This window comes from Suncus etruscus, chromosome 10, assembly GCF_024139225.1.
Source record: "Suncus etruscus isolate mSunEtr1 chromosome 10, mSunEtr1.pri.cur, whole genome shotgun sequence".
Classification (NCBI taxonomy): Eukaryota; Metazoa; Chordata; class Mammalia; order Eulipotyphla; family Soricidae; genus Suncus; species Suncus etruscus.
The window spans coordinates 13,371,520-13,393,632 of record NC_064857.1 but is presented as its reverse complement, the minus strand read 5'-3'; the positions used below and the strand labels follow the sequence as shown (position 1 = coordinate 13,393,632).

Here is a 22,113-nt window from a genome sequence, read left to right as displayed (position 1 = left end):
TTATTTATATTGACTATGATAAACTTATGGCAGTGGACTTTGTAATATCTATTACTATTCTATTTTATGCTTTATCTGTTACACTTTAGTTTCTTAAAGAAAAACAAAGCTGTAAATTTTAGTATATTATTTCCAAAGTTTATGTATCCATCAGACATAGACATATCATATAACATAGATTGTTTTGAGTTATCCTTATCAATATCAGGATCCCAGAACCAAATCTCTGCTTTTTAATTCATCATCAGGCATCATTTTGTGAACAACCCATTTGATTCAAATTAATTTGATCAGATTTCAAAGTCTATTAAGGATTCCTCAAATGATGGGAATGTTGCACTGGTGAATGGGGTGGGATGTTTTTTTTTATGACTGAAACCCAACTACAATCATGTTTGTAATTACAGTGTTTAAATAAAGATATTTAAAAAAAAGTATTCCTCAAGTTTACTGTTAAGTGGTAAAGCAAGTACAGAAATTGTCACAGGAAGGAATAAATGAGAAATAGCCTAAAATACAGTCCTGGCATTGACTTAGTATCCACAATTAGAAAAAAGTAAAAAGATCTACCTGAGTAGAAAATGTATTAAATTGCCAGTAAAGCTAGATTGTTAAGGCTCATTAAACACATAGGGTTTCTGCTTGCCCTTTTGTTGGTCTGTGACACAGGAGATAAGCCTGAGTAATTTTATTACTGAGAGAGTTTTATTTTCCACTGCAATAGCAGGGCTCATGTTTAGTACTTATTCTCCATTCATAAAAGTGAGCTCTAGTCAATGACTTTGGACACTGTTGTAGGCATTACAAACAGTTTTCTAGAGTTTATATTTCACACAGTAATTATAGGTCCTGATGACAATATATTTAGCAGCTAATTGAATGAGAATTGTAAGGTTTTTGCTTTATCTGGCCTTGTGTTATTCCTTTTAGAAGGAAGAAAATTAAGGATATATTTCACCAGTTGATACCTGGCAGTAGATTAATGACTGACATTTCTTACACTCTGCTTTGAAGAATTTAAATAAATACTTGATCCATTAGAGTCAGTGTCCTCTCATTGCTATCATTGTAATGGGAAAGGATTCAGAGGGGGGAAAATTAAACATTAATGTGTTAACATAAAAAAGGTCTTAGAGCACCTTAGAAACAGTATATTTTTCAGATTACTAATCAAAATAGAATCCTATTACTATGTATGGTCATGCCTATGTACCTGGAGAAGAAAATAAGCTCTTCTAATTTACAAATAATGTCAATACTTTTTCAAGTGAGATCATCACTTAAAATAACAGTGGTTGAAGTGCTCCAGTTGTTTTTACTAAGATTAAGAAGAAGCACTAAGACAAAACTCTAGGTACAAAATATGGTATTGAACTGGAACTAAGCTCTATGATCATTCTCACTGAAACTTTGAGTCTTGGGTGTTTTTTCGTATCAAGTGTCAGCAATTAGAAATCAAGTGTGCTTCCCAAGGTTTGATTTTTCAAGTTGATAAATTAACATAGAAAACATAATTTAAATTGAATTAAAAATTTTAATGGTGTGTCTAATATGCTAATAAATAATATTGGGCTGGGGTTATATAACTTAGACTAAGTTCTGTATGAATTTTAGTAATTTTAATTTGTAATAATTGTCACAAAAAACTGAAATTTTGGGAATTGGAGAGATAATATAGTAAGTATATCACTTGCCTTGCAGGATTTGGTACTGAGCATTCCATAACTTCCCCTGAGTAAAGAAGTAATTCCTGAGTACAGAGTTAGGTAAACCCTTACCATAACTGGGTATAGCCCCACCCCAAAAAAACTCAAAAAAAAACAAAAACAGCAAAATGTTGAGCTTTATGTTAGAAAATTAAGACATTAACACCTTTTCCACTTGCGGTTTACAAAAAATAGTGCATAAGTTAGCATTTGACTTAGAGAATATTATTAGACTACTACTACTCATGATAAAACAGTGTTGATGATCATTAGTAAAATTTTAATAATTAATTTAAATAGTTTATAAATGGATGAGAAGTTTATATATAACAAAGATTCATTATGGCTTATAAAGTAGGCTGGGTAAATTTTACACTGAATTCATAATAAGGGTTCTTAAATTTGGGATTCAAACATCTTCTGTGTTTGCAAACGATCATTGCAGAAAAATACTCCTAGAATATTGATCATTTATATTTGTTAATATTCCATAATTACTCTGTTTTATTTTTCAACTTTTAATTTTGCTTTTTAGATATTGCCTTTTCTATATAAAGTGAAAAATTATGACAATTCTGCAGAAAAGAACTCCATTAGTGTAGTTTTCCAGTCATATATGCTCAGTTTTATATCTGTCACATTTTTGTCATTCTAGCAATAGCTCAAATTTTTAAATTATCAGTATATAACTTATTTATGATCATCTGTATTTGATGTTATATTTACAATCATCCTGATTCCAATTAAGTACATATGCACAATATGATAAAAGTGACAATCAGTAAATATTTTATATGTTCTGACTGCTTCACCACTACCTAACTTTCCCAGTCTCCCTCCCTTTTCTCAATCCTCTCTATTTCCTCAGACACAACATTACTGAAAACATTTCAAAATTAGGCCATGTTATAACTCTAAAATAGTTCCTAACTTTTCAAATCAAAGAAACAGTATCAGGTCACTCATTTTAAAACTAAAGTTGATACCATTAAGTTTTGGGAGGAAAGCATAGCAAAAGCCAGGCTACACTAAAATCTAGGTCACTTCTATCTGTTAGTCAAGCTCCAAGAATGCAAAGATAAGATTTTTGAAGACAATTAAAAGTGCTGATTCCAATATACTTACAAATGATTAAAAAAACAAATGAGCCTTATTGTTGACATGGAGAATATTTTAGTGTTATTACAAATAATTCCATCAAAGTTCAAACCAGCTATGATATTCATTTAAGATAAAATATCCCCGACTCTCCTCAAGTTTATGAAATTTATAAAGCCAAGGAACTTATAGAGAAAAAGTTAGAAGTCAGTAGATGTTTCAAAGGGAACTACCCAGAAGACAAAAGTTCAAGATGAAGTAACCAGTACTAATAAAAAAAACTGAAGTTAGTTATCCAGATCAAGATAAGAATTGATGAATGTGTCTACATGAAATTATCAACAAAATTTTATTTTAACTTTAAAAAGCTTTTATCAAAAGAAATACATACTACAACTTTAAAGCTAAAGAAAAATCAATTTCTGACTGCAAAATTTCCAATACAGACAGGCAGATTGTCTGGTTAGAAACGAATCAGATGGTGACTTTAGATTAAAAACAAATGCTTCTAAGAATTACTAAAAATCTACACTGTCTCTGTTCTACAAATGGAGCCATAAAACCTGGAAGATAGTACATTTGTTTACAAATGACTGTTTACAACCCACTGTTGAAGATCACTACTCATAAAAGGAAGACTTCTTTCAATAGACTTGAAATAAATGGATTTCTTTCTGCTTGTTTACAATGTGCAAAGTCAAGCAAGAGCTGTATTGGAGGAGTACACGAAGATCAATATTGTTTACATTCTGCTTACACTATTCTACAGCTTATGGATCAATGGGGTCATTTGGTTTTTAAGTCTTAATATCTTTTTTGATTTTGGGTCTCAATGCCAGTGCTTTGAGCCATCTGGACTATACCCAATTGCTCTTGGGAGACCATAAGGTACCAGTGCCTGAATCAGGAATAAAACCCAAGAATTTGGTTTTTAGGTCAGCTTGTTATTTTAATAAATATATTTTGTAAGGCTATAATTGCTATAGTTACTTTTGTGATAGATTTGGGAGAAGTCAGTTGAAAATTTTTTGGAAGAGTACCAGTCTAGATACTGCTAACGACTTTTCCTTTTCATGGGAGGAAGTAGAAATATCAGCATTACTGGAATTTGGAAGTTGACTGAAACCTTTCTGATGAAACTATAGATGTGTTATCATTAGAAAGAGAAAACAAGAATTAAAATTGGAAACTAAAATATGTGTAATTGTGGGGGTCTCACAGTAAACACCAGGGGATAAAGATCTGATTCTTATGGATGATAAAAGAAAATGGTTTGTTTATGGGTCAAATCCTGCAGTACTCACTAATGCTTACTCTTGGTCCTATATTCAGGGACTGTTCTGGAATTAAACCAGAATCAGGAGCAGGCTGAATGCATTCCAGGAAATACTTTAATCTTTGTACTGTCTCCCCACAGAAAGTGGCTTCTTCCATTGACATCTACTCACAGGCTGTTCATATTATGGATAGCATGTTTTTTTTTTTTAGCAATAGTGTATTTTATTAAGATATGCAATAACTTTCCTAGACATAAGTTTATTGAACATTCCTTAGAATATATTAGATGTAAAGGTCTCCCTTTTTTTCTCTTTCTCACTTCATTTAGTTTCCTCAATCTAGCAGGAAAGTTTTCATCCTTCTTATTACTGAGTAATGACCCATTGTATGTATATACCATTATTTATTTATCCAGTAATCTGTTATTAGGCACTTAATTTATTTTCTGATTTGAAATTCTGTGAATAGCACTGCAAGGAGCATTGGGGAGTTTTTTGACCTAATGTTTTTAGATTCTCAGGATAGAAATATAACTTTTTATGAAAAACAAACCGCAAAAAAGTGTTCAGACTTGGAGAGATAGTATAACAGGTAATGCTCTTTCTTGCCTTTAGTCAGCTTACTTGGGCTTGATCCCTAACACTACATATAATTTTTCAAAATTGTCCAGGAGTGAAGTTTGAGCACAGAGCTAAGAGTAAGACCAAAGAACAGCTGAGCATGGCACCTCAAATACCATTTTAAAGAAAAATGTCTGATTTGGGGAGGTTGGGCCACACCTGGCAGGGCTCAGTGATTATTCCTTGCTCTGGCTCAGAAACCACTACTGGCAGACTTGGGGGACCATATGTGATGCTGGGGATTGAACCCAGGTTGGCCCCAAGTGGGCACATGTAAGGTAAATACCCTACCGCTGTACTATCGCACTGGCCCACAGGATATGTAAATTTTTAAATGAAATTTGGAATCAGTGTTTGAGCTTCTGTACAAAATAGAATATATGAATTGTGTAAATGAAATAAATATTTAATATAAAATGGAATGAATTCTACATAGATCTAAGTCCAAATTTTACACTTTCCTAGCTATATCACTTCAGGTATGTTGCATGAATCATTTTGTTGACATGTCCAATTTGAATAACAGTATTACTAAGAAGGTTTGTTCCATTGCCAGAAGGCCAATCAATTGAGATACCTAGTAAGAATGTGAAAAAACTTTAAGAGTAATAAGCCAGAGGGTTGGAAGATGGAAGACTCATGTCCTCAAACTATCCATCTTGTCTGCAAGGTCACTTAATTGCTTTTTATAGGAAAAGATCAGGGAAGCACCATTTTAGAAAATGCAGGTGGCTATTAGGTAGTGTCAGAATGACCAATAAATTTCCTCTGTCCCTTAAGGCACATTAAGCAAAGGTAGTTCTGAGTAAGGGCTTCAGTTTATATCTTAACCTTTTAGGGAAGGGAAAGATAAGCAGTCAAACCTGCTTAAAGAAAATCTGTGATTTTTAATTGAATCCAGTTGAGATTTTTAGGCCTAGTCTCAGTCTTACTTTCCATCATCATCATCCTCATCAAATTTAGTAGTAACATGTATGACCTAGGGTCAAATCTGACAAATTTTGGAACTCATTTAAGGGCAGTTGTTAATAACACAAGATTGGCAGGTTATATTCTAAGAAAAAACTTGAGTTGTTCTTGAATTTTTGTTTGTCTTGTCTTATTTTATTTTTCTTTCTTCTAAGTATTATTTTTTTTTCCTTTTTTTTTAAATTGTGGAAAGCTTTTGTTAATTCTGTATCTGCTTTTTTACAGATTATATTTCTTTTATAGTCTATAATATTTCAGATTTTACAGATCATATTTATTTTACAGAAATAGATTTCCTTATTGTTGTCCTTTCAATGCTATATGGTGCAACTCTTAAAGAAAGCATCAAATTAGATTATTTTTTTACTTTAGATTACTATATATACATGTATAAATCAAAATATATATGCCCTGATTTGCTTGATGCCACTTTTATTTGATGTTAAAACAAAAGTGATCAGAAGGAAAAGTTTTCTTGTTAAACATCATTAAATTAAAATTAAAATAAAAAAATGATAGGGAAGAACATTTGTTGAACACAATTAAGTAGACATATTTTTCTAAATATAAAAAACAGAAGATATATTTTATATTAAAAAGAAATCTCCTATAACTTCTTTTGTAAATAAGTAAAATAAATGTTTGAGCATCAATTATATCTCAATGTATATTTTATGTTTCCTCAACACATATTTTAAAACTTTGTGTTGTATGCAGGTTGTAGTTCACAGATATTGACTATTCTAATAAAGGTTTTTCAGGTTCTGGTATTATTGTAGGAGAAAGTTCTCTAAAGATGTCTTAGAGTTCTAGAAGTTAGTTTCCTTAAGTGGCTATTATGTGGAAATTGTTTTATTTATTTTTTGGATGTGTAGAGATAATCAGAAAACACTTCAAATAATGCCTGGTCAAAATGTGTATATAAGAAAGCATAAGCACTTCTTTAAAATAATTTTGGCTGTTAGTTTCTCTATTTTAGTTGACAACTTCTGTAGTTGTGATTGATATTTTTTCTGTATAAATCATTGCAAAATTGAGGTCATTACTGGTCTGTTTATGACCCAAAGCAATATTCAGCTTATTTTGGCAAATAAACTACACAGCTTTTGACTAAACAATAACTATATATTGATGGCTATTATTTATAAATGTGCTTCTGTGAAATAGAAGGTTTTGCATTATAAGATGATGGAGCCACTCCCATCCAATTTTTAAAATAGCTCTCCTTTACCATTTGAATCTATTATATGTCATAGATACTAAATGTTTATGTAGGAAGAAATGTTTTTATACACCATTTTAAAATGATGATATTAATTCTGAATATGGAATTGCATGTCCCTTAATTCTGTACTGACCAAATAATGTTCACTAAATTGCAGACTTTTAAATTATACCATTTGTAGTAGTTTCAAGTAATTCTTACATATGTGATTCTTAAAAGTTTCCTCTGCTCTTACCAGAAATATAAAAATTATCACTCTGTCCTGTTCACCTATTTTTAAAATAGATTTTAATTACATAGATATTCTATTCATTTAGATAGATGATTTACCAGATGATAGTGATCCATCTTTGCTAGTAAAGTATTAAGACATGATGGCTATGAGGAAAGAAAAATATTGCTTGAACATAAAGCTTAACAGTTCATTTTATTTTATTATTTTACTTTATTTTATGTTTTTGTACCACATCTGGCAATGGTCTGGGTTTCCTTCTGGCTCTGTATTTAGGAATCACTCCTTGTGGAGCTCAGAATACCATATGTTGTACAAGTTATTGTATCCAAGTTGGCTATAGGATAAGAAAACAAGTAGTAGAGGTAATGAGATAGCTTTTATGTATACACAAATCTAGTGCATCTATGTATACTTTTAAATTAATAGCATAAATGAGATATGAAAACTATGAACAACTCTCCACCTAGTCATTTTGTTTTACTTTTAATATTAATCTTATATTACACAACATGATGTATAAAATTAAGATTATTAGGATTTCATATTTTAAATATTTCAGCACTACAATACTCCAAAATAATGCTTCCCTCCACCATTGTCCCAGTGTTTCTCCCTATTCTGCTCCCTGGAATAAGCTTCCTACAAAAGACAAGTTTTCTGTTTTGTTTCCTTTGGCCATTTATTATTCTCTTGCTAATATTCTTGATATGTCACATATGAGAAACATTAGTCAGTATAAATTACTTTCCTTCTAATTAGCTTCATTGAGCATGATAATATCCAGATACATTTATGTGGTAGAAAATTGCATAATTTTATTTTTTCTTAAAGCCTGGTAATATTTTATTGTATATTTATTAAAGTTTCTATATCTAGTCATCTATTCATGAATACTGAGAATTTTTTCAGGTTTGGGCTATTCTAAACAGTGCTGCATGATGATATTTTATTTCTGAATAGAGTTTTTGAGCTCTAATGGTAAATGCCGAAAAGTAAAATTTCTAAACAATATAGAGGCTTTAGTTCCTAGATTTTTTTTAAAGCATATCCATATTGATTCCCAAAAGACTTAACTAATGGACATTCCTATCAACTGTAAATGAGAGTCGAAATGTCCACACACACACACACACACACATACACACACACACGCACCCACACACAAAAGACCCTTTCAGAAATAATAGATTTATACAATAAAATGACAGGCAACAAAATCAATGCACAAAAACTTGTGACTTTCCTGTATGCTAATAATGTCTTATAATGCCATAGTAATTTAAATTATATATATATCAAAAATTTTCCTCAGAAAATAAAATAACAGGGAGTTATCTTAAAAATAAAAAGACAAAAGAAACAGTAAAAGCACTTTCAAAAGAATAAAAGCAGACACATAGAATTGGAAAACATCTTCTTTATGGATGGGAAGGATTGCTATAGTCAATAGGCAATCTTACCTAAAATATTTTACATAAAGATAGGGTCCCTATAATAAATTCCAGGACATTTTAGTCATAAATAAAACATTCTTAAAATTTACATGGTATGATTGATATCCCCAAAGAGTCAAAATAATCCTAGGAAAAAGATAATGAGAGACATTTCTCCTCAACTTCAAACTAAAAAAAAAAATTCAAGCTTTAGTTATCAAACAAGTATGTAATGGGATTAAAGATAAACTCAAACAAATGGAATAGAATTGAGAGTTCAGAAACAAATTCCAAGGTCTATGGATAGCTAATAAAAATAAAAGTACAAAAAAAAAGTACAAAAAATATAGCTAGAAAAACTGGATATTTCATGCAGGAAAATAAATCCAGAGCTGATGAATAAAATCAGATATAATTAGATTAAGACATTGATATCAGAATTAATCCAAAAATTACATTGAGAAGCATATAGATATATTCATGACATTAAAATTAGATTTATTCTCAATGATTCAATACTATTCATAATTCAGTTTAATATTTATTATAAATGGATTCCAGGAAACTAGATATAGTAAAGACATATTAAAGGACATGTATTGCATGTACCTGATCTCAGTTTAATAGCTGATAATACATAAAATCCTCTAAATAAGTAATGATACTGGAACACAGAGTGAGGAAGAAGCTCTGAGCACCATTAGATACGGCTCCGAAACATATAAGCAAATAAATAAATTAACCCAAATAAATTACATACTTAATTTATTCAATTCACTTAGCTAATTACAAGATATAGTTAAAAGCTGTATTTTATGGAAAAATTAATTTCTCATTTTAAATTGAAAATAAATTAGGAGAAAAAAAACAGAAAATATTTAAAAGAGTGGGGTCTTAATTCCCTATTTGTGCATATTGTCCCCCAAATGATGTTACAGTCAAATATACAATTAACTTACTGTTCTTTGAGATACTTTGTATAACCAATTACAGAGATGTAATTTTTTACATAAATCCTTATATGAGAATGTTTTTTATTTCTCTCTCTCTTTTTTTCTGTACACACCTGGCCATTCACAGATATTACTCCTGGCTCTATACTTAGAAATTAATCCTGGCAGGCTCAGGGGACCAAGGGATGCTAGGGATCAAACCAAGTTTAGACGTGTGCCAGGCACACTCTACCAGCTGTGCTACTGCTACAGCCTTAACAATGTGTTTTCTTTCTTATATTTTGGACCCACATAAAGTATTATAGTCATAGAGATCAAATTTTATGTAGCCTCTAATATGCTTAGAGAAAAATTAAATGTGAAGTGGTTTGAAATCTTCTTGTAATTTAATCTTCTCGATTAAACCAAAATTTATATCAACACATCTAGAATATTTTTCTAAATGTCAAGATGAAAGACATCAATTGCGAGGTAAAGATCATCGAAAATGGGAGCAAAACCAATCTCCACTTACAGGTATAATCAGGTTATCAAATGCTTAGGGAGAATTCCAGTGTTGGACTGCATGCCTTTCCAGTATGGAATTCGCTCCAAACTGTAGACACAGAATTTTTATAATTCAGAATGTCATAGTTATTCACTATATCCCGTGAGACTGATCTTTACACACATTAATAAATGGGAATTTCAAGCATTAATAAAATTGAAAAACTTTATGCTTCATGAGATGGGAATTAAATAGAACCTCCAAATCAATCAATGCATTTCTAAAAACAGCAATCTGCATTCTAGAATTTGGCAATATTTAGAAACTTATTTTTATATTACTTACATATGATCTCATCTACATGACAATACATCCACATAAAAATACAATTATTATATTATTTGTAGCAGTATCACAAATTTATAGGAGAAATGTTCAAAATAAGGGTTTTCAAAAAGCATTGGCAAACACTTGTTATTTTAGTATGTAGAATGTGCTTTTCAGGTGAAAGAAGTTTAGCACAGCGGCGTTTGCCTTGCAAGCAGCCGATACAGGACCAAAGGTGGTTGGTTCAAATCCCGGTGTCCCATATGGTCCCCCATGCCTGCCAGGAGCTATTTCTGAGCAGACAGCCAGGAGTAACCCCTGAGCACCACCGGGTGTGGCCCAAAATCCAAATAAATAAATAAATAAATAAATAAAAATAAAATCACATTATCATGTTACTATCTATGTTAGGCATTGAAGGCCTTGCCTTCAAAATAAATATCAATTAAAATAACTTTATAAATTTTAAAATAAATTTGCAAATAAATTTAAAATTTTGAAATTTTCTACAAATGCCAAAACACCAAACGTCTGTTTTCTCTCTTTATATATGTTTGTGTGTGTGTCTATATACATATATATATAGAAGTGATGCATGAAAAGTTGGACATTACCAGCAGCAATATTGCAATAAAACTAGAATTGTTTATGAGCATAAGATTAATACCAGCAAAGACTCTGTTGTATCATTTACTTTTAAAAAAAAATCTCAATTATGTTGATTTACTACCTCCATTAATTCCAATGTGCTAAATTCAAGATCCCCATGAACTCAGACATAATATTTTCTGAGTTCACATTCTCCAGAGTTGCCCATACAAACATTTTGGAAAGGTCCTCAAGACTTAGAAACAAGTTTTCAGATTTAGCTTTAAATAATTTATTAGATGTATGAAAATTGCCTATTCAAAAGAAAACATGTAAATCATCCTTGATTAACTCAATGGTCCTAAGTAGGTGACTATAATTTTCACAGAAGAGAAATAAACTTTACCTAAATTTCTAAGTAGTAGCAAATTTAACATTTTAAAATCAAGTCCTATGTGCCAAATACTCGTTTAGCATTTGACTTAATCTTATTTAAGTCTCTTAGTATTCACATTAGTAATTGCTATTACTATTGCTACTCCTAAATTGAATAGAAATGGGAATTTTAAAAGGCCAAGTAAAGGCTCAAAATGTTTCACCTAGAAAAAGGTAGAAATGAAACTGGAAACATTGATTTTAAAGCCTAAAGACAGTATTGTTAAAAACTAAGGTAGAAGGGTAAAAAGTCTATGTAGATGGGGATAAAGAGATGGTATGGTGGGTAGAGTGTTTGCTTTGCATGAAGCTGACTCAGGTGGATGCAGCACTGTATACAGTCCTCTAAGTACAACCATGAGTGTGATCCCTAAAGCAGATCCCTGAGGACATAGTCAAGAGTAAACCCTGAGACCTTCTGTGTGTGGAAATAGAAAAGGAAAGAAATGAGCGAGAGGTGGTGGGAGGGGAGAGAAGTGGGGAGGGAAAAGCGGAGAATAGGGAAAGAAAAAAGGGAAGGAAGGAAGGAAGGAAGGAAGGAAGGAAGGAAGGAAGGAAGGAAGGAAGGAAGGAAGGAAGGAAGGAAGGAAGGAAGGAAGGAAGGAAGGAAGGGAGGAAGGGAGGGAGGAAGGGAGGGAGGGAGGGAGGGAGGGAGGAAGGGAGGAAGGGAGGAAGGAAGGAAGGAAGGAAGGAAGGAAAGAAGGGAAGAAAGGAGGAAGGAAGAAAGGAAAGGAGGAAGGAAGGAAGGGAGGGAAGAAAAAGATAGGAAGAAAGAAAGAAGAAAGAAATAAAAAGAAAGGAAGGAAGGGAAGGAGGGAAGGAGGGAGGGCAGAAGGGGAAGAGGAAGGTGGGAGGAGGATAAAGGGAGGAAGGAAAAAGGGACAGATGGGGAGGAGGAGGGAGGAATAGAGGAGGGAGGAATAGAGGAAGGAGGGAAAGAAAGGAGGAAATGTAGGGAAGGAAGAATGAAAGGGAGAAAGGGAGGGGGAGAAAAGGAGGGAGGGAAGAAGGAAAGAAGGATGGGAGGGAGGGAGGAAGGAAGGAAGGAAAGAAAGAAAGAAGGGAGGGAGGGAAGGAGGAAGGAAGGAAAGAAAGAAGGAAGGGAGGGAGAGAGGGAGGGAAGGAAGGATAGAAGGGAGTAAAAGAGGGAGGAAGAAAGGGAGGGTGTCAAAGAAAGTCAAGTTTATTCCCGCCTGACAGATTTTACTATTTACTTTACTAGTAAAAACTAGCAGAATATCTGTGTATAAACTAAAATATTCAATAAAGTAAGACAGATGTGGAAAGGTTAGCATGCACCTACTATCAGTCTTTCCCTTACTGTTATTTCTGGGTAAGAATTTATTAAATAATACTATTTAATAAGACTCTAAATAAATGGTAATAAATGTTTGTAAATTTTTATTTAAAGAAAATATACTTTTAAAAAGTTCTTTATTTTTAAACACTGATAGTTTTATTTGTTTTAATTCCTTTATCTGATTTTTGTATTATTGTCATTCTGGTCTCATTACATATTACGAAATATTATTTTCTTCTTTTTGAAAGGTGTATGCCAAGTACTTATTTCTTCCAAAATATATGGTAGAGTTCACATTTTTATTTATTCACCATTGGTTTTCAAACTATGTTTTATCTTCATATTTTAATACATCTTTTTTTATATATACAATCTTTAAGCACCATGATACAAAAAAATTCTTTTCGCTGAGATTTCTAATGTTTTTGAGATTGTGTAAGGAGATGAAGAAAATGGAAATCTTGGATCATCATAAAATGTTGGAGTATTTGAGATATTGTTTACTCCTCCAAAAAGAAATTATATTTTGAGCCCGTTATTTACAATATCTGACTAGCTAGATACTATCATTTATAGCATTTCATCTATATTCATAGCAGTTGAGTTTAGGAATTGTAATAATGGATTTTTATCTGATCTGTATATACAATAGGCTTCTTTACTATATCCCTTTTATTGCTATTTTATACCAAGCCCTAACCGTCAAGTTTATGGAAGGAAATTCACCACTGCATCTATTGTAGGATATTTATTTATACTTTTTGAGAGTAGAAAAATTTCAGGAGATTGGCTATGGGATTTAAGACCTGTCACTCTAGGGCCAGTCTTCTAAAGCCTCATCAATAATGATTGAAAGTTGTTCATCTCTGCAGGCAGTTTAGTAGCCTACAAGAAATCACTTACATATTGGACTTTAACTCCTGAGGGAACAGGCATGATTGACAGCCTGAACAAAGAGGACAAGAGTGAAATGAGCCTATTAACTAGGAGTGAGTGAGTGTCTCCTGTGGGCATGGCAATGTTTACTTCCCAAAATTTAAGTTTGAATGACCTGAAAGTTTTAAAATGAAGAAAGACGTTTTATTCAGTGGAAGGATATGGGGGGGGGCAGTTTTGTTCCAGTAAATATAAAGGACAGCTTTCTTACTTGTTTTTAAATTTAATTCAATTTTATTGACTCCATTGTGATTTACAAAGTCCTTCATAGTTGGATTTTGGACATACAATGAATCAGGGACAATCCCACCACCAGTGTCGACCTTCCTTCACCAATGTTCCCAGAGTACTTCTCATACCACCATCCATTGCTCCCTGGCCTGCCAGCTCAGACTGTTTTCTATTACTGACCTCATATCAATTATCATATTATATCATATCAAAACAATTAGAGATGAATAGTGACTTTTTGACTCTGCATTATTGATTTATTACATTTTATTAATGTAATTGTATATATCTTAACGTGCAATTCACATAAGAGATGGATGCAAAGACTCCTTCATATTACTCTTGGAAGATTTCACTTACAATTAGAAATTATGTATATTTTTTTCTTTCTGAGTGGAAGTTGCAATAATCTCTGTCATTCTTAAGAGATTGTCACCTAGCATTTGGTCTTTCTATAAAGCAGGGGTCCTCAAACTTTTTAAACAGGGGGCCAGTTCACTGTCCCTCAGACCATTGGAGGGTCTGACTATAGTAAAAACAAAACTTATGAACAAATTCTTATGCACACTGCATATATCTTACTTTGCAATAAAGAAACAAAACAGATACAAATACAATATGTGGCCTGCGGGCCATAGTTTGAGGACCACTGCTATAAAGCATAGAATAATTTTATCCCTTCATGGCTGTATCCTTAAACATAATATAGATCATTGGAGTATAAGAGGCTTCTCAGTGTAGACTAAGGCATTGTAGTGAATGGTGTTTTAAATAATATAAAATTTTTATTTTCTAGAAATATACCAGATTGTAAATGATACGAAGGAAAAAAATGAAACACCTGTGCAGTTATAAGAAAATGAATGGTCAGCAGGCATTCATAATTAAGCCAAAAATAATAACATTATAATAATGTTACAATATAATTATGTACTTGTAAAATAAAAAGAAAAGGTATTACAGAACTGCCTTTAATATAGCTTTAATACCTTCATTACTCAATATAAACATTTAAGTCTCAGGCTAGAGCGATAATACAGTAGGTAAAGTACTTGTAAGTGGCTGCCCTGAGTTTTATTCCTAGCACCTATATAGTCCCTCAAACTCCACCTGGAGTGATACCTGAGCAGAGAGTCAAGAGTAACATATGGGTATCACAGGATATGGCCCCAAAATCTTTTGAAAATACAATTTTGTTTATTAATTTTTACAACAGATAATTTGAAAGAAAGGGTAACATTACAAAGAATGAAGTGGCACTGATTACTTGTACTTTGAATTACTCTGATTGCAGTGCCAGCTTAATATGAGATCTTTTTAATTCTGTCTTAGTTTCTACATCTTTATGACTGATTAGTTGAAGCCAAGTAATAATATTTCCTCATCTATGACTTCCAGTGTGTCTGTCAAATAACGGTTAAATACCAGTCATTACTGGTGTTTGTCTTTGGTAAAAGATCTTTGAAAGTCCAAATGTAGCAAAATCATAGTCTCCAGACAATTTGGAAAAATATGTCTCTCAATTGCTGTAATTCTCAATGTATTATATCATACATAAATGAGGACTAATCCTAATGGATCCATTTTCCTGAGTCCAGTAAAACATTACACACAATTGTTGATTTGACTTTACCTAACATAAAGTAATCTTAGATTACATTAAACATGGAAAAGTAATTTTGGAAGCAGAGTTACAATTGACATCATAGGCAATTTTGATACTTGTAGGGGATAAAGCTTTTATAGGAATTTACCAGGCACTAAATTTTCCAAAGTTATAGCAGTGCCTTCATAGTCTAGTGAATAGCATTATACTTAATGTCGAAAATTCACTTTAAATAAATACAATATAAGCTGTCCAGTTCCTGAAGTATTCTGCCTTTTGTCCTTATCTACTTTTAGCCAAAAGTTGAAATTTAATTACTTATTATTATTTTAAAGAAAGTCACAGGTGTCTTTTAAATTTAATTTAATGAGTAGGACATTAGATAGTACAACAGGTAAGGCCTGTGCTTCTCTCATGTTCACCTGATCCTGGATATTTCATATGATCCCCAGTACCATCAGGAATCACTGAACACAGAGGTCAGAAGGAGACACTGAGCATCTCTGGTGCACCCTAAATTAAAAAATATAACTAGATAAATAAAAAAGCAAATTGAACTTAATAATTAAATGAGCAGATAATTGTTTACATGATCCTAATAGACAATAGTTATAAATATCAGTGTCAATAACTCAGGAACTCAGAAAGTATCACTTTAAATACTACATTTCTAATCCAGTAGGTTAAAAAAGAATACACAGATCAGAAACTATATGATTGAAAATATGCAATAATATACAAAGTTAAAAAGTTTAGCTAGTCTAGCATGAAAGAAAAAACATAACAAGTAAGTATTTAGTGTTTATGAAAAGCACCTGAACTTTGAGAAAATTAGAGTTTAAAACTTCTCAGAAGTATCAGCTATGAAAAATTATTCAGCATGATACTCTACACAAAAGCTTACCACAAAGAGTAGTGGCGCAGTTAGGGAAATGACTACACTAACAATTATGACAATCTTAATGAGTGAAAGAAGTAGAAAGTCTGTCGAATATAGGCAGGGGAGGAGAAAGAGGAAGGAGATTGGGGCATTTGTGGTAGAATGTTTCACTGGTGAAGGGGGTTGTTCTGTTTATGACTGAAACCCAACTACAATCATGCTTGTAATCATGGTGCTTAAAGATTTTATATATTACAGAAACTTTGATGTAGCAACAAATTGCTTGACTTTTTTTCTAGTTGAGTATCTCTCTCTCTCTCTCTCTCTCTCTCTCTCTCTCTCTATATATATATATATATATATATACATACATATATACTATAACTTTTCTATCCAATAACCTGTCCTTACAGACTTGACTTGCTTCCAGTTTTGGCTACTGTGGACAGTGCTACAATCAAGATAAGAGTACAAATGTATTTTCTGGATAGAGTTTTGAGACCCTTGGAGGAGATCCTAGAAGTAGAATTGCTAAATCCTGTATAGGCTTGATTATTTTTATTTCAGAAGTTGCTATATTATTTACCATAAAAGTTGGATCAGTTATATTCCCACCAGTAGGTAATGAAGGTCCCTTTTTCCCTAATACTGCTTTTTGTTCTTTGCAATGTTTGCCAGTCTCAGTGATTTCTCATTGTTTTGATTTCTATTTATCTGATTATAATTTATGTAGATCACAATTTTCATAAACCTTCTGTCTATTTGTATGTTTTCTGATAACAAAATCTTAATCTAAAAGCTAGAAATAGCTGGTAAAGAACTACATCAAAATTTAAGGATAAGTATATTCAGGTTGGGAGTGTATCTTTCTACTTAATGGTTCATTAAGGGTCACTTTTTATCTTGCTTGAGGAATAAGTATTCAGTCTTCATTATAACTAATATTCATCTTCATGACAACACATTTGATTGGTTCTCAATGATTATTAACTACATATTTATAATAATTTTTATTGTTGGTTTGGGGCCATACCCAGTGGCACTTAGGGAGTGTCTGACTTTGTACTCAGAAATTACTCCTGGCAGGCTTGGAGGACCATATGGGATAAATATCAAACCTGGGTCAGCCACAAGCAAAGTAAATATCTTGTCTGTTGCATTATCATTCTGGCCCAATTATTTATAATTCATAAGACATGCTTTCAAATCTGTCACTGCTCTGGTGTAATAAATAGCATCTTTCTAAATTATAGAAATTTTTCTGAAAAATACTTAGAATAATTTGCATTAATTATCTTGGATTTTATCCAAGAAGAAAATTTTTATCTTATTTTTGTTTGTTATTGTCATTCTATAGTTGCATAAGTCTATCCTATAAAAATACATTTTACTACTTATATATAAACTAAAAATACTTAGAAAATAATTATTTTCTTGTGCATGCTGAGAAATTGACCGCTCATAGATGTCTACAGTATTTGAGGGGTTCAAATATTACCTGCTTCTTGAAAGTCTCTCTGTATATCTCTACTAGCTTTACTTCATTTTCATAAATTAAAACTTATGTGTCCTGCAACATTTATCAGACCAATAAAAGTTAGAATATGCTCTTTATCATTCAAAGCTGTGCCCACATTTTTTGTCTATCAAACTATTTTTAGATTTTTTGTTTTTGTTGAAAATCAATAAACTATAGTAACATATAGTGTTCAGGTATTCACATTATTGAAAATTAACACATGAATTGCCGAGCATCCTTTTTTTTTTCCTTTTTTGTTGGGCTTCTCAAGAAAGCTCTGGGTAATGTTGCTGGCAATATGGTATTGCCGGACTCAACAAGAAGAACACCAGGACTTCTTTAAGAAATGTTGGGGGGCTAGAGTGGTGGTGCAAGCAGTAAGGCATCTGCCTTGAGCGTGCTAGCCTAAGATGGACCGTGGTTGGACCCTCCAGCGTCCCATATGGTCCCCCAAGCCAGGAACGATTTCTGAGAGCATAGCCAGGAGTAACCCCTGAGTGTAACAGGGTGCGGCCCAAAAACAAAAACAAAAACAAAAACAAAGAAGGGGCCGGAGCTATGGTGCAAGGGGTAAGGCGTCTGGCTTGCACATACTAGCCTAGGACTGACCGCTGTTTGATCCCAAGCGTTTCATATGGTCCCCCAAGCCATGAGCGATTTCTGAGCGCAGAGCCAGGAGTAAATCCTGAGCTTCACCCGGTGTGCCCCTCCCCCCAAAATAAATTAATTAAAAATATGTTGGGGATTTTATTTCTAGTTTGACCCTGCCACTTTTTCTTTTTATAAGCATTCATTTGACTTGGAGTTCACAGGTTTTATTTTACTTAGAAACCAAGTTTATTCTTGGTTATTCATCCTCTATAAGCTACTTATGAATACAATCATAATGTTTTTGTCTTATTCTTTCACCTAGAATCATGTCCACCTGTAATGTTTCAAGTTTCAGGATTTCATCTTAAATTTTTTCTTAGTATTTAATTTTTTATATATACTACATTATCTTTTATATATGTCAAATGAGCATCTGTGTTGTGTTGGATTATGCTGCTCTCATAATCCAGCAATAAATATTGCCTTGAGTTCTCAAATAAAAGATGTATAGACTTTCTGGCTGATTATTTTGAATTAGTTGTTTTTATTATTGTTATTTTGTTGTTCATTTTTAACTTCACATAATTGTCTGTGTGGACATGAAATGTAGATTGGAAATCCAGGGCTTCTAGATCAAATAAAGGATTAGATTTAGTATTCTGTTAATTTTTCTGCTACGAAAAATGAAATCATATGATCATATCAATAGATGCAGAGAAAGCATTTGATAAGGTCCAACACCCACTTTTGATCAAAACTCTCAACAAGATGAGAATGAAAGAAAACTTTCTCAATCAAGTTGAAGCCATCTACCACAGGTAGATCTACCACAATGGCAAATATCCTCAATGGAGAAAAACTAAAAGCCTTTCCTCTATATTCTGGTACAAGACAAGGCTGTCCACTCTCACCACTCCTCTTCAACATAGTACTGGAAGTACTTGCTATAGCGATCAGGCAAGAAAAAGATATCAAGGGTATCCAGATAGAAAAGGAAGAAGTCAAGCTCTCACTGTTTGCAGATGACATGATACTCTACTTAGAAAATCCTAAAGACTTTACTAAAAAGCTTATAGAAACAATAGATGCATATAGCAAGGTGGCAGGCTACAAAATTAACACACAGAAATCAATGGCCTTTTTATACACCAATAATGATAGGGAAGAGATGGACATAAAGAAGGCAATCCCATTCACATCAGTGCCACACAAACTCAAATATCTTGGAGTCAATTTGACCAAAGCTTTAAAACATATGAAAATAAAAATGTATTTGATTACACTTATTTTATATTTCAAAGCACCAGAGCAATATTAATTGGGGCATAAAAACCTTTTTAAATAATGACTTAATTATAACTTGAATGAAATTTAAAATTCAATATTTTTATCATATTATCCAAAATTTATGTCCTCAAGAGTCAGATAGCTTTGTGGATTATGGTTTTGAAACATGCAGACACGAAATATTTTCATTGTTGCAGAAAGATCCTGAGGATGTGGTGGCATGCAATTCAACTTTTACTGCACAACATAGTTCATAGACACAAGTTTATTAAACTCCACTTTTAAAATATGTTGATGATTATACATCTTATTGTACTTTCTGAGTAAAAAATAATTATTGCCATTTACTTTTGAGTTATATGTTTCCTCTATTATTTCCCTGTTTCATAGGAGGTAGTCATTCTTTCAGTGTTGTGATCTTTGATTTTTCTTTTTATCATTGAGTTTAATAATTTAATTATGATAAATATGAGTAATTTTCTTTATTTTATAGCTAAGTCTAAATATTGAACCATTTACAACATGCATTTTTCTTTAATTAGGAGAAAATTTGGCCATTAATTAATTAACTTTCTTCTCTGGGATTCTAATTTTCTTTTCAGCAATTTAACTCAGAGATGCACTTAAAATTCAATTCTTTCTCTCTCTCTCTCTCTCTCTCTCTCTCTCTCTCTCTCTCTCTCTCTCTCCATACACACACACACACACACATACACACACACATGTATATATTTGGTTTTTAGCCACACTCACTGACACTGGATTTATTTCTGGTTATGCTCTCAGAAATCGCTCCTGGCTTGGGGGACCATATGGGAAGCCAGGGATTGAACCGTGGTCCTTCCTAGGCTTGTGTGGGCAAGCCAGAAGCCTTAACACTTGCGCCACCATTCCAGCTTCAAAAATACTCTATATTTTCAGAAATTCAAATTCAGAAATATACATATATATTTGATTTTTGGTTTTTGGGCCACACCTGGCGATGCTCAGGGGTTACTCCTGGCTGTCTGCTCAGAAAGAGCTCCTGGCAGGCTCGGGGGACCATTTGGGACACCGGGATTCGAACCAACCACGTTTGGTCCTGGATCGGCTGCTTGCAAAGCAAACACCGCTCTGCTATCTTCCAGGCCCCAGAAATACATCTTATACAGAATAAAATACTTATACAACTGAATATTCTTTAAAATTTTAGACAATATAGTTTACATCTTTACATAGTTCATTTTATTCTATTTTATATTTTAATAACATCCTGGGTTATCAGTCATATTATTTTATTTTACAATATTGTATAATGAATATTTTGTATTCATTGTATAATTGTATAATGAATATTTTGCATTTAATTTATTGAGTATCTCTGATCTATGTTTTAAAAAAGGCATCACTCTTGCTCTGATAGATTTTTAGATAAAGTTTGATTTGAGCACTTTGAGATTCTTTTTCAGCTTGGCTTAGTAAACCTTATCTCTGTGAAGAATATTTTTCTATTATTAAGGTCTATCCCTTCAAAAATGTCATCTTAATGCTTTATATAGGTAATTCTAAATTTCCACCATCACTGTGTGAAGGGGGTGTTCTGTTTGTGACTGAAACCCAACTGAAGTCATGTTTGTAATCAAGGTGTTTAAATAAAGATATTAAAAACAAAAGAAATTTTTCTCTAGTGTGGGAGGAGGGAGTTAGGGGGGCAATGTTGTTGGGAATGTTGCACTGTTGAAAGGTGCTGTTCTTTTTTATAACTAAAACCCAACTACAGACATTTTTGTAATAATGGTGCTTAAATGAAGATATTAAAAAATAAAAAAATAAAATGGAATCTTCAAATAAAAATATTTTTGAAACTAGATAGAAAGAACAGATGTTGAGACCCTTGTTCTGGATGGAGCCTGGTTCAGATATGGACACCATAGGGCCTGAGTACAACAGAAAATTTCTAGCCCTAGCACTGAAGCACCAGCCATGTTGGCAGTAATTGCTGAGAGGGGAAAGAATTTCTTCTGAGCTTCATTTGAGTAGCCTAAAATTCAGAAAGCATATATATGTCTTCAATGGTGTATCAGTTAGCTAATCTCTATCAATGATCATCAATGTCAAAGATTTTAATCTCGCTGAAATTTTAGTATTATTGTTATTGGTTACTTTAAATAAGTACTTTACATGCCTGATGCCTGGCCAAAAAAATGGAGTTTAATAATATTGTTAAATGAATTAATTAATTTTTAAAGTTTTAAAATATAAATCTCTAAGTGCTGGAGTACTTAAAATAAGAATTTCATTGTGTTTAATTAAGCACATTAGACACTCTGCCAGACTCAAAAAACAGTTTATAGAAAGCCTAATATCCCTTAGGCAACATAAAAGCCATGAGTTAAATCTACTATAAATGAGGCTGAAAATAAAAACTTC

At 32.5% G+C, this 22,113-nt stretch overlaps 1 protein-coding gene across 5 annotated transcripts in view; it reads left to right on the top strand.

Annotated features, from left to right (window-relative positions):
- Window positions 1-22,113, top strand: part of RALYL (RALY RNA binding protein like) — a 712,684-nt gene that overhangs the window by 298,746 nt on the left and 391,825 nt on the right. The gene's annotated exons all lie outside the window — the stretch shown is intronic.